This window comes from Protopterus annectens, chromosome 5.part1 (genome assembly GCF_019279795.1).
Source record: "Protopterus annectens isolate FY-2018-M chromosome 5.part1, PAN1.0, whole genome shotgun sequence".
NCBI lineage: Eukaryota > Metazoa > Chordata > Ceratodontiformes > Protopteridae > Protopterus > Protopterus annectens.
Window position 1 is genome coordinate 529563869 of NC_056736.1, and position 12500 is coordinate 529576368.

The 12500-nt window shown below is 41.7% G+C and overlaps 1 long non-coding RNA gene across 1 annotated transcript in view; it reads right to left on the bottom strand.

Moving 5' to 3' along the window:
- LOC122803508 overlaps nucleotides 1–12500 on the bottom strand; it is a 159072-nt gene that overhangs the window by 90604 nt on the left and 55968 nt on the right. The gene's annotated exons all lie outside the window — the stretch shown is intronic.

The window sequence follows — 12500 nt, forward strand, 5'->3', positions numbered from 1 at the left end:
AGTGCACCCAAGGGTGAGAGACTAGTGATTGGAGTGGACTTCAAAGGTCATGTTGGTGAAGTGAACAGAGGGAATGAGGAAGTGATGGGTAGGTATGGTGTTAAGGAGAGGAATCCAGAAGGTCAGATGATTGTAGATTTTGTGAAAAGGACGGACATGGCTGTGGTGAATACGTATTTTAAGAAGAGGGAGGAGCATAGGGTGACGTACAACAGTGGAGGAAGATGCACAAAAATGGATTATATCCTATGTAGGAGGGCAAGTCTGAAGGAGATTGGAGACTGTAAAGTGGTGACAGGGGAAAGTGTAGTTAAGCAGCATAGAATGGTGGTCTGTAAGATGACATTGGTGATCAAGAAGAAGAGGACTGTGAAAGCAGTGCCAAGGATTAAATGGTGGAAGTTAAAAAAGGGTGATTGTGAGGTGGAGTTCAGGGAAGAGTTAAAACAGGCACTGGGAGGCAGTGAAGTGTTATCGAATAGCTGGTAAACTACAGCAGAGCTAGTAAGGGAGACTGCTAGAAATGTGCTTGGTGTGACATCTGGACAGAGGAAGGAGGACAAAGAGACCTGGTGGTGGAATGAGGAAGTACAGGAGAGTATACAGAGGAAGAGGCTGGCGAGGAAGAAGTGAGATTTCAAAGAGATTAAGAAAGTAGACACGAGTATAAGGAGATGAGGCGCATGGCAAAGAGAGATGGCAAAGGCTAAGGATAAGGCATATGGAGAGTTGTATGAGAGACTGGACACTTAAGAGGGAGAAAAGGACCTGTACCGATTGGCTACAAAGAGGGACAGAGCTGGGAAAGATGTGCAGCAGGTAAGGGTGATAAAGAATAATGAGGGAAACGTACTCGCAAGCAAGAAGAGTCTGTGTTGAGTAGATGGAAAGAGTACTTTGAAGGGCTGATAAATGAAGAGAATGAGAGAAAGAAAAGGTTGGATGACGTGGGGATAGTGAATCAGGAAGTGAAGCAAGGAGGAAGTAAGGACAGCTATGAAGAGGATGAAGAATGGAAAGGCTGTTGGCCCAGATGACATACCAGTGGAAGCATGGAGGCGCTTAGGAGAAATGGCCGTGGAATTTTTAACCAGATTGTTTTAATGAAATTATGGAAAGTCAGAGGATGCCTGAGGAGTGGAGAAAAAGTGTTTTGATAACTATCTTTAAGAATAAGGGTGATGTGCACAGCTGCACTAACCACAAAGGGATAAAATTGATCAGTCACAGCTTGAAGTTATGGGAAAGAGTAGTGGAAGCTAGGTTAAGAAGGGAGGTGATGATTCGTGATCAGCAGTATGGTTTCATGCCAGGAAAGAGCACTACAGATGCAATGTTTCCTCTGAGTGTTGTTGGAGAAATAGAGAAGGTCAGCAGGAGCTGCATTGTGTCTTTGTGGACTTAGAGAAAGTCTATGACAGGTTGCCTAGAGAGGAGTTGTGGTATTGTATGAGGAAGTTGGGAGTGGCAGAGAAATATGTAAGAGTAGTACAGGATATGTATGAGGGTAGTGTGACATTGGTGAGGACTGCGGTGGGAGTGACAGATAGGTTTAAGGTGGAGTAGAGGTGGGATTACATCAAGGATCAGCTCTGAGCCCTTTCTTATTTGCAGTGGTGATGGACAGGTTGACAGATGATATCAGACAGGAGGCTCCGTGGACTATGACGTTTGCAGATGACATTGTGATATGTAGTGAGAGTAAAGACCATCCGCGGTGGTACAGCAGTAGCGTTGTTGCCTCACAGCAAGAGGTTCTCCTGTTCGATTCTCGGCTGGAGTGCGGGGAGTGCCTTCCTAGTGGAGTCTGCATGTCCTCCTCGCAGTTGGGTGGGCATTCGAAAGACATGTGTAAATGGGCGTGCCTTCGTTGAAGTTTGAACGTCGAGCTGGCACCTCAGCGTTTGTCAAAGTCTACTGCCAATCATTAGCGTACCGGAGTTCCGCTGTGGCGACCCCGAACCGGGAAAAGCCGAAAGACAACAAGTGAGAGTAGGGACCAGGTTGAGGAAACCCTGGAGAGGTGGAGATATGCTTTAGGGATGAAAGGAATGAAGGTCAGCAGGGCTAAAACAGAACATATGTGTGTAAATGAAAGGGAGGGTAGAGGAATGATGAGTATGCAGGGAGAAGAGTTGGTAAAGGTGGATGAGTTTAACTACTTGGGATCAATAGTTCAGAGTAATGGTGAGTGTGGAAGAGAGTACAGGCAGGGTGGAATGGGTAGAGAAGAGTGTCAGGAGTGATTTGTGACAGACTGGTACCAATAAGAGTGAAAGGGAAGGTCTACAAGAGAGTAGTGAGACCAGCTGTTATATGGGTTGGAGACGGTGGCACTGACAAAAAGGCAGGGATCAGAGCTGGATGTGGCAGAGTTAAAGATGTTAAGATTTGCAATGGGTGTGACTAGGATGGACAAGATTAGGAATCAGTATAGGGTCAGCTAAGGTTGGACAGTTTGGAGACAAAGCAAAAGAGGCGAGATTGCATTGGTTTGGACATGTGCTGAGGAGGGATGCTGGGTATATTGGGAAAAGGATGCCAAGGATGGAGCTGCCAGGTAAGAGGAAAAGAGGAAGGCCTAAGATAAGGTTTATAGATGTGGTGAGAGAGGACATGCAGGCGGATGGTGTGAAAGAGCATGATGCAGAGGACAGGAAGAAATGGAAACAGATGATCCACTGTGGCGAACCCTAACGGGAACAGCTGAAAGAAGATGATTATGATGGTGTAGGGGTCACACCACACACACACACACACACCTTTTGAGATACAGTTGCTGTTTCAAAGTTGCTTTTTCAGCCATTGAATGATGGGAGAGCCAGATGCTGCAAAAAGCAAAACCACAGAGATTGATGTGCACATGGTGGTAGTGGGGAAAGGTATGCAAAGGTGCAACAAAAACTCCATTCAAAACAATATACTCACAAGACAAAACAAAAAAAATGCATACATTCATCATCATAAGCAGTTTACAAAATCAGCATACAAATTTAAATCACACCATATACATATAATACACTTAAGAGATGATCCCCCCCCCATTCAGCCATATCAAAGCTCAGTGAACATGAACAGTACTGGAATGGGAAGAACAAGGTATAAAGTTAATATCCTTACATACTAAACCAGCCTGGAGGAGGTGGACAAATACACAGTGGCCTCAAATACCATTATACAAAATGGACAGTTTTTTTTTTTTTAAATAAGAAAATACGGCAGAACAGCAAGGGGGGGGAGGTATTAGCAAAACCCTTTTGGCGCTTTCCAAAATTAAAAATACTGCTTCCACGGGTCATGACAATATCACAGGATGTCTGCTGAGAAGTGCAGAGTCTCACCAAGCAAAACCTAGTCCATTAACTTTTCAACTGGATTCTCCCCACCAATTACATTTCTGAGGTGTGGAGAACAGCAGTTGTGGAGCTCTTGCACAAAGGTTATCCTTCTAGGCCCATTAGTCTCACTGATACAGGTCTGAATTAATAATGATGTTTTTGGATGCACACCAGTTCAGTTTTGAGAAAGGCAGATTATGGCTGCTCAAAATGGTTGAGTTCTTTGAAACAGTTGCAGAGGCCATAGATAATGGGCATAGAGTCCACACTGCTTATCTGGACTTTGCCAAGGCCTTTGACACTATCCACTATGAAGGAAGGTTTGTCAACACTCCTAACCCATAGATAGTTTACTTGACAGGCACTGGCTGTCTGATAAAACTCAGAAAAATATTAAGGTTAGGCCATATTTACTCTAGACAGAAAAATATAACCACTGGTGTCCCACAGACCTGTTCTGGGCCCACTTCTCTTGGATAGTTATTTTTCTGACAAAAAACAGTATCAAACTACTATGGCTAGCCAAGTTTGCTGATGACTGCTAACTGGCTGCAATTATTACACTTCATTCTGATACTCATTCTCCCACAAACGCTGAATCAAACAAATCCTTGGTTTATTAAATCATAGGCTTTTCCCTCATCATTATGAAATACAGCACAATTTCCTTTAGTAAATTTCTACTCCTTACCATACAGATAACATTCTATTTCTCCCCCATCTCATATTTACTTAGTGATATTTGTGGGGGAAAATCCAACTGGATAATTTTATCCACTCCACTCACAGCAGACATCCAAGGAGAAAAGCTCCACAGATAGAAAAAAACATACAGAAAGATATATGACCTGTAGAATACACTTATACCATCAGTAAAAATAAATGCAATATCATGCAGCATTGAAAACATTTTGACATGTTATAAGTGGGCAAATGGAGTAACATACTAAATGGCATACACACCTCTATAAACTGGTCGGTCCTATCACACTTGCCTCTTAATGATGTGTGCAAAGATTTAACCTTTTCTTAAGCATACTAAACTCTCTTGCTCCTCTTAGGAAAAAAAAATCTCTCCCGTTTCCCTGGCCATCTCAACCAGTGTTCTTATGCAGAAGACTATGTACAAAAACTAAATCACCCACCTTCAAACATACAAAGAACTCAGTAAACCTTACCAAAAAATCAAATCATGACAAGAAAAACTTATCTTAAACCCCAAACAACCCAATGTAATAACCCCCAAAACGTCTGGAACTCTTATTAATCATATCCTGCACTTTGGTAACCCCACTGCACCTAATCTTTGTCCCAACAACACCTCCCTCAAAACTACTACCCTATTCAACTCCTATTTCACTGACACAATCAGTAAACTAATACAAACTCCCAACTCCCTAACCACACAGATCCCTCCACTCCAACCACTCCCTCAACCTTTTGAATCCCTCCTCACCCTCAAACAACAACTCTTTGTAACTTGTCCCAACTAGCTATATAAAACACCTCCTCCACTCCAGGGAGAAAAGCTCCATATATATAAAAAAAAAAAAAAAATCAGTAAACCATAAGAGAAAACATAAAACGTTTTAGATTAGAAGCATAAATACATTTATGTCAATATAAGTTAGTTTTTGTACACCTGATCTAGAAGTAGCACACAGTAGAATAAAAAAAAAAAAAAAAAGTGTCATAGAAAGCATTACATTTGGGGACAAGAAAATGAAACCGATTATGACTGACATATAATGCAATTTGTTGCAAAGCTTTAGGTTTATAGCAAAACATTTTTTTTTTGTAAATTGCGAGGTTGACAATACATGTAGGAGGTACTTTGAAGTACAAAGAGCAGTAGACCAGACTGTGGTTATACTAGAAGTATGGCAGCCATTGACCAGTACAGGGACTGCATATAGGACAGTAGGGATGAGATGAGGCAATGCTTATCCTAGCCTGCTCCTTTAGGTAGGGTTTGACTCGGAGGTCTCCTAGTTTTTGATGGGTTCTCTTTACAGCATGTTTTACGTGGTACTTGAATTTTCAGTTTTCCTCACTGACCACCCCTAGTGATATGCCCTAGATTACTATATTTGTATTGTTGGAGGATAGAATTATGAAGGAATATTTTGGGACAAATAGTTGCTTAGGGAGGAATTAAAAGTTTGGATTTTTGGAGAATTAGAAGGAGCTGTGAATCAGTTACCACAGTTTCAATCTTTGAGAGAGCTTCCTAGGTGTGTTGTTGTAGTTTAAACATGTTTTTGGCAGAGCAAATGATTGTGGAACCATCTACACATTGAATGATGTTTGCTCATTCAGTTGCTAAATGCAGGTTATTAATGAATAAGTTAAAAATTAGTGGGCCTAATATATAGCCTTGAGGGGCTCCCATGGTTACTGGGGAAAAAGGAAGAGATGTTTTCCCCCTTTACAGTTTGTGGTCTGTTCGTGAAGCATCTATTAAACCAGGATAGTGAGAGAGTTTATCAATGCCTAGTCAGAACGTCTTGCATAGTAAATTTTTGGTGAGACACCATGTTGAAGGCTTTGAAAACACCAAAATATGGGAGAGACACTGTTACTGTTTCGCTTTAAATTTACTGCTGCAGCAAAGCTTAGTTGTAAAGTGGTGGTGCTGTGATGTAGACAGAAACCATGCTAAGAAGGGGAAAGTAGCAAGTTTTCAGTAATGTAGGTAAGAACTTGGGATTCTATATGCTTCAAGTATTTTAGATAGAAAAGACAGGATTGCTATAGGCCTGTAATTGGACATGCTGGTGGAGTTTGCATCCTTACGTAGGTTAACAAAGTAGGATTTTTTTCCACAGAATGGGAACATATAGTTTTCCTCGATAGACCAGTTTATTACGATGGACACAGATGCAAATGCTCTGCCATACCTATTTTGATGAATTCATCTAATAAGTTGTCTGGTCAAAGGATGGTGGGTTTCAAAGTTTAAGTAATTTTCTGACAGTGCAGGTTGAGATGGCCTGAAACTTCAGAAGTTGTAAATGAGTAGTGGTGTCTGGAGGTGTTGTATAAAGTTTTTGGGTTCAAGAGAGGCAACAGAATTTACAAAGTGTGAGTAAATTGGTTAGCAATAAAGTCTACTGGTGCATCTGTTTTGGGGCTAGGTTAGGTTGTGTGAGCTGGATGTCAAAGTTTGTTGATAGTGGGCCAATACCTTACTTTTTAAAATCAGATTGGGGAAAGAAATTAATGGGTTTACAAAAGATTAAGTACAGTTAATGATACAAGCTTTTTCCCCACATTCTCCAACTCTCACACTTTCCTGTAAACCCCCTTCTTTTACTCCATTCTCCCTCCCATTTCATCTCTTTAACCCTTCCTAATTTACCAATTTATCCTTCCTAGCATCCATCTTCTACTCATTGTCTACCGTTGAAATGCCTATACACACATTCATAGCCGACGTATCTTCCTATACATAGTATTCTGAAATTCTACAGGCATGTTTGTTTACGTTAACTAATCTGCAGTCCGTATCTAAAGTGTGCTTGTTAAACTGTATTTTTGAGCTTGCTAAATTGCATTTTGGAGCTTTTCTTCCTGGGCCTCAGCTGAAAATAGGCTTCTACTGGGGAGGTCCAACTGGGCTAAACAAATGTGAAATAAAAATAAATATACAATCTAAATTTATGCAAAACCAGCATCAGCACTGTAGTATTCTCATATGAAGGAGGCATGTTTTTGACACTAGCAAATTGAAAGAAAATAAGTGCACCATTGATAAATTTGGTGGTCTACTACGTGGATGCAAGAAAATGAAAACATTTAAAATATGCCCAATATGGTAGTACAAAAAATGGTTCCCATGAGCCCCAGTGCTTCAAGGAAGGCTGAGGAACTTCTCCTGAGCTGGTCCATCATGTCCCTAGAAAAAAGAAGAAAAAAAAAAAGAGAAAATCTGCATAAGATCATTTAATGTCCTAAGAAACAGTGACAAAAATGCAAAAGTCCACTTCCTCAGATTGCCCAGACCCCTGGATTGCAAAGATGACAAGCACAGAGTGACAGGAGTCAAAATATCCCATCTTACCCCCTCAAACACAGGGCCGCAGTGTCAAAGTCATCCCATGGAATGTTTACTAAAATACCTATAACGTCTGAGAGGAAGGAACATCAAGGAAGTTGCATGGAGAGTCCTGTGAAGTTCTACAGTCTGCTTTGCCTGAGGAAGTCCAATCACCTTTCTCCCTCATCATCTGCAAAACTTCAAATCACTAGAGTACCTGAAATTTAAGTGAAGTTGAGGATACAGACCTCTCATCTTCTTGAGCTTCTGCTGAAAGGGGATCCTTTTTGATTTTTGCATTCTTCCTCTGTCTCTCATACATATGAAGGAGTCCTTTGAGAAGCTACACATCTTGAGACAAAGTCCCAGAGCCACCAATGAAGGGTGTAGGGATGAAACTCTGAAGGTACTGCATCAAGGAATGTTGCAGATTTAACATGGGCTCCCAACACTGGGGTGGTCAGTGTTGGTATTGCAGATGTGAGCTCTCCAAACTTTGGCTTTATCTGAGTAGCCTGTACCAGGTGTCTCACCTCAGTCTCCCCAACACTGCCAAGCCAATGTCAGCTGAGGCCAACAGATCCAACTCAGGATAAATTGAAGGCTGAACAAACATTGGAGGAGCAGATGCTGGGTCAGTAGAACCTAAAAGTACAGCACAGAAATTGGACAGTGTAGGAACAAACAGAATGGCCAGTACATAAGCTAATGATAGGCCAAACAAAGTAAATGTTGGGTCACCTGAGGGCAAAGCAGGACCAACCTGAGCTATCGGGCAAAATAAAAGGACAAACACAGACTCCAACATCCAAGAAAGGAAAAAGAGAGAGTGAAAGGTATAGAATTCTGGCACATGTGATACAGCACTCAATGGTTCAAATAGTCCTAAAGAGAAATGGCTGCTCACACTGAATCTACCCTCAGCATCCTGGAAGTCTCAGACAGGAGATGGATCAAAGCCGCCAGCCTAATGAACAACTCAGGCTAGCTCAGCACAGTCAATGAATAGAAGGCCAGGAGACCCCCCCCCCCCACCTACTGGAGGGAGAAAAAACAAAGCCCTTCCAGGCAAGATAAAAGCAAATAAGACTGGAGATGCCTTTCATGCAGTGGTTACACCATAACTGTAAAAACAGTTATGGATGGGGAATCCTCCATCACTATCTCTTGAACACATGTTCCTATAGAATACATACTTTAATTTGAATTAGCTAACATGTTTGGCCTTAAAGGCCAGTCATTTTGATAAAAACGGTTTCTTACAGAAATGAACAGGCCTATAGTTCCTGAATTCAAAGAAGAACTAAAAGGGAGCCTGCTCCTCCTCTTATACTTAGAAGGACCTGCATGCTGGGACTTGGCTTTAAAGTTCTAACAAAAATGTATCAAATCTGCTTCTTTCACCACAATAAATCTAGCACAGATATCACAAGATTCAAACTTATGCCGAGATCCTAAACAATAAACAGAAGTATTGTGCATGTTGATGTAGATATTTTGTTTGCCTAACCTCATGAGGCCCAAAAGCCCAAGTAACCAAGACAGAAAGACTAAATGGAAGAAACACTGTAATATATAAATAAAATCCACACTATATATATATATATATATATATATATATATATATATATATATATATATATATTATATACACACATATATATCCCAAAATGAACTCCAGCACTGTAAAATAGGAAGTATTGTAGCAAATAAATCTCGGAAGTCACTATATACTCATTCCTCCTTATTTATTAATCTCTAAAGCCAAAACCACAGACCGGTTTCACATACTAGAGTCACCAGTGTAATAAACCCATAAAGCAAACCTCCAGATAAATAGCGCTACCGTTAAAGACACAGTACATACATATCAAACATTAATGCTTAATCCCTTTTAACAGTCCGATAATATAAACTCTTATATTACATTTTCAACATTAAAAGCAAAGAAACTTAAAAATCAAAAAATGTTCACCAATGGTCATTAAGACCAGGTTTATGAAGGGACCCCAAATTAATGATCCTAAGGGTCAGCTCCTGGTGTTTTCTCCTGTCTACCTGATGAATCTGGGCATCTTGGGGCAATGCAGCAATTGCCTCATGTACACAGACAACTCTCTCCTGCTACCACCCAACACTACAACCTGTGAGAGATGCACATATAACCAAACTGGAAGCAAAGCTCTCTTCACCCAAGACTGGACTAGACAGTCAAGAGAAGGTAAACACTTGCACCGCACATCATAGTCCCACAAAACCTACACCAACAAAACGCACACAGAAACACAAAACACACACCTACATTCGTGGAGGCTCTAAAAAAAAAAAAAAAAAAAACAAAAATCTACCCAAGCAACAGGGACCTCCAAAGCAGAAACGCAAGCAACCTCCACCTCCCAGCACAACCCAAATGACACAAACTTAGTGTGCCACTCAACCACAGTCCTTAGAGAAACTCTTTAAAATGGAGAACATCGACATCTGTGTAGTGACCGAGAGCTGGTTCAAGGCTCCAGAGAGCACCCCTGCATTACCAGGCTATAATTCATAACACACCTTTCGGCCACCTAATTTGGACCGAAGCACTAAAGGCGGAGGAGTGTCCATATTCATTAAGGATATCCACACCTCTAGGCTAGCTGCTCAGCATAATGCATCTGAGATTATCCAAGTGCAACTAACTCTGGGCAAGACTGCAATGCAAATTGTAGCTTGCTACAGATACACCGCCATGCCCCAGGATTCCCAATCCTCATTTCTTCATAAAGTGGAAAATATTAGGGTACAACCTAACAGTCTAATAATGGGCGATTTCAACTACCCCATTATTAATTGGGAAAAACTACTCTTGTACCAACTCTTGTGCTCAACGTTTTCTGAATTCATAAATTCCAATGCCTTGGATCAACTTATCCACACCCCCACCAGGGGCAGCAATATCCTAGACCTGGTCATTACCAACATGGGCGACCGGTGATACACACCAGACGTCAAATCCTCGTTGGTCAGATCTGACCATAAGCAAATCACCCTAAACATCCACATCCCAGCCCCACCCCCCATTAGGGAAACCACCGTAAAAAATTTCTCCAAAGCCAACTTCACGCTTAAGACAGAAGTGGCAAACTTCACGAAACCCATGCTGACAGGACAATAGAGATAAGACTGCTGAATCCTATACAATTGCACTTTATAAGCACTTACACGAGTGCATGGATCGTGCAATCCCTAACAGAATCAAGATGCTATCCTCCAAAAAAGGAAGCCAATCTGGTGGTCCCCTGCTATAAACAAACTCTACAAGAGAAAAAAAAAAAAAAAATCCCATGATTGGAGGAACTCAGTGGTCAGCCTCAATAAGAAGCTGAGATGCCTCATAAAATCCAGTAAGAAGCTCAGATCCCTCAAAATCCTCCAAAGCGAGTTAAGAAAAAAAAAATCACCACTGATTCTAAAGACAACCACAAAGCATTCTACAGCTATGTCAAGAATCTCAATGGCAACACGCAGATCTGCTCTGAGTTACAGCACAATGGCACTAAAACATACAGAACCAACGGATATTGCCAACATCCTGGCAGATAGGTTCAGTGCTACTTTACCCTTCTCTCATCCCCTAAAGGGCCCATCTCTATAATGGAAGAATGCAAAGTATCTGTAATCACGGCTGCACAGGTAAAAAAAAAAAAAAAAAAAACACACTCTCCAAATGCAAGAACACAGCATCCATGGGACCTGACAACATCCTAGGCTGCATTCTACATTAACTACAGAACGAACTGGCACCCCACCCAAGTACCATGTTCAATCATAGCCTCACCTCAGGCTTTGTGCCCACTGAATGGTGCACAGCAACAGTTATCCCACTCCACAAAGGGGGAGCCACCACAGACCCCAAGAACTACCGCCCCATTAGCCTGACGAGCCTGGTCTGCAAGGCTATGGAGTGTATCATGGAACTTATAAACAATGACATTGGTAATCTCCAAACTCTGGACCCTACCCTGTTCGGGTTTGTAAAAAGCAGATCATGTCTCCTAAACCTGATAGACTTCTTTGAAGCAGTCACCAAAGCAGTAGAGGAGGGTAAGGTGGTACACAGCCTATCTAGATCTCACCAAGGCTTTTGACATGATCCCCCACTCTGGAATTATAGACAAACTCCCTAAACTAGGTATAAAACCCTATGTCACAAGATGGGTTGCCAACAGGCTCACTGACCGAACCCACACTGTGACAGTAGCAGACTCTAAATCCAACTTCATACCAGTGACAACTGGAGTACCACAGGGTTCAGTCCTAGGTACTCTCCTGTTTGGCATCTGCTTCTCTGAAGTACAGGCTAACACAGAGGGTCTTTGGCTAACAAAGTTCGCAGATGACTGCAAACTAGGAACCATAATCAAATCTCCTAATGTGGATATACTACAAAAGGGCCTCACGGAGACAGATGCCTGGTGTCAAGCTCAATGCCAAAAACTGCATTGTCATCCCTTTTGGTAAAAACTCTGTACCCATGAACTACCACATAGGCAGTAGTCCACTTAACACCGAAAGTGTGATAAGAGACCTTGGGACACAGATGGAGAGTAATCTCTCCTTTGATAATCACATTGCCATAGCAGTCAGGAAATCCTTCTACGTGGCACACCTCATCACAAAAGGTTTCTCATCCAGGAAAAAAAAAAAAAGGTCATTGTTACCCTCTACTAGTCACTCATTAGACCCATTAGAGAGTAAAATGCACCTTTTGGTATGTACCTCATAAGACATCTACAACAACTGGAAAGGCTACAGAAATACCCCACAAAGAGGATTACCAGCCTGAAACAGATGCCCTATGCAAAGAGTCTCAAAAAACTCCAGCTTTACTCTGTCGCATATCGCCTACTCAGAGGCGATCTCTGCACAACATCAAAGCTATGTCAAACCCAGAGCTGTTTACATGCTCCACGTAAAGAAATCCCAATCCCTCCAAGCTACACACTCTAGGGACCTAATCCTTATCACCACAATAAAAAGAACATGCTGGAGGGATAGATTCCTGTCTCAGAGACTTACCATACTCTGGAACAAACTACCCATCTATATCAAACAAACCTCCTCATTAGTACTCTTCAAGA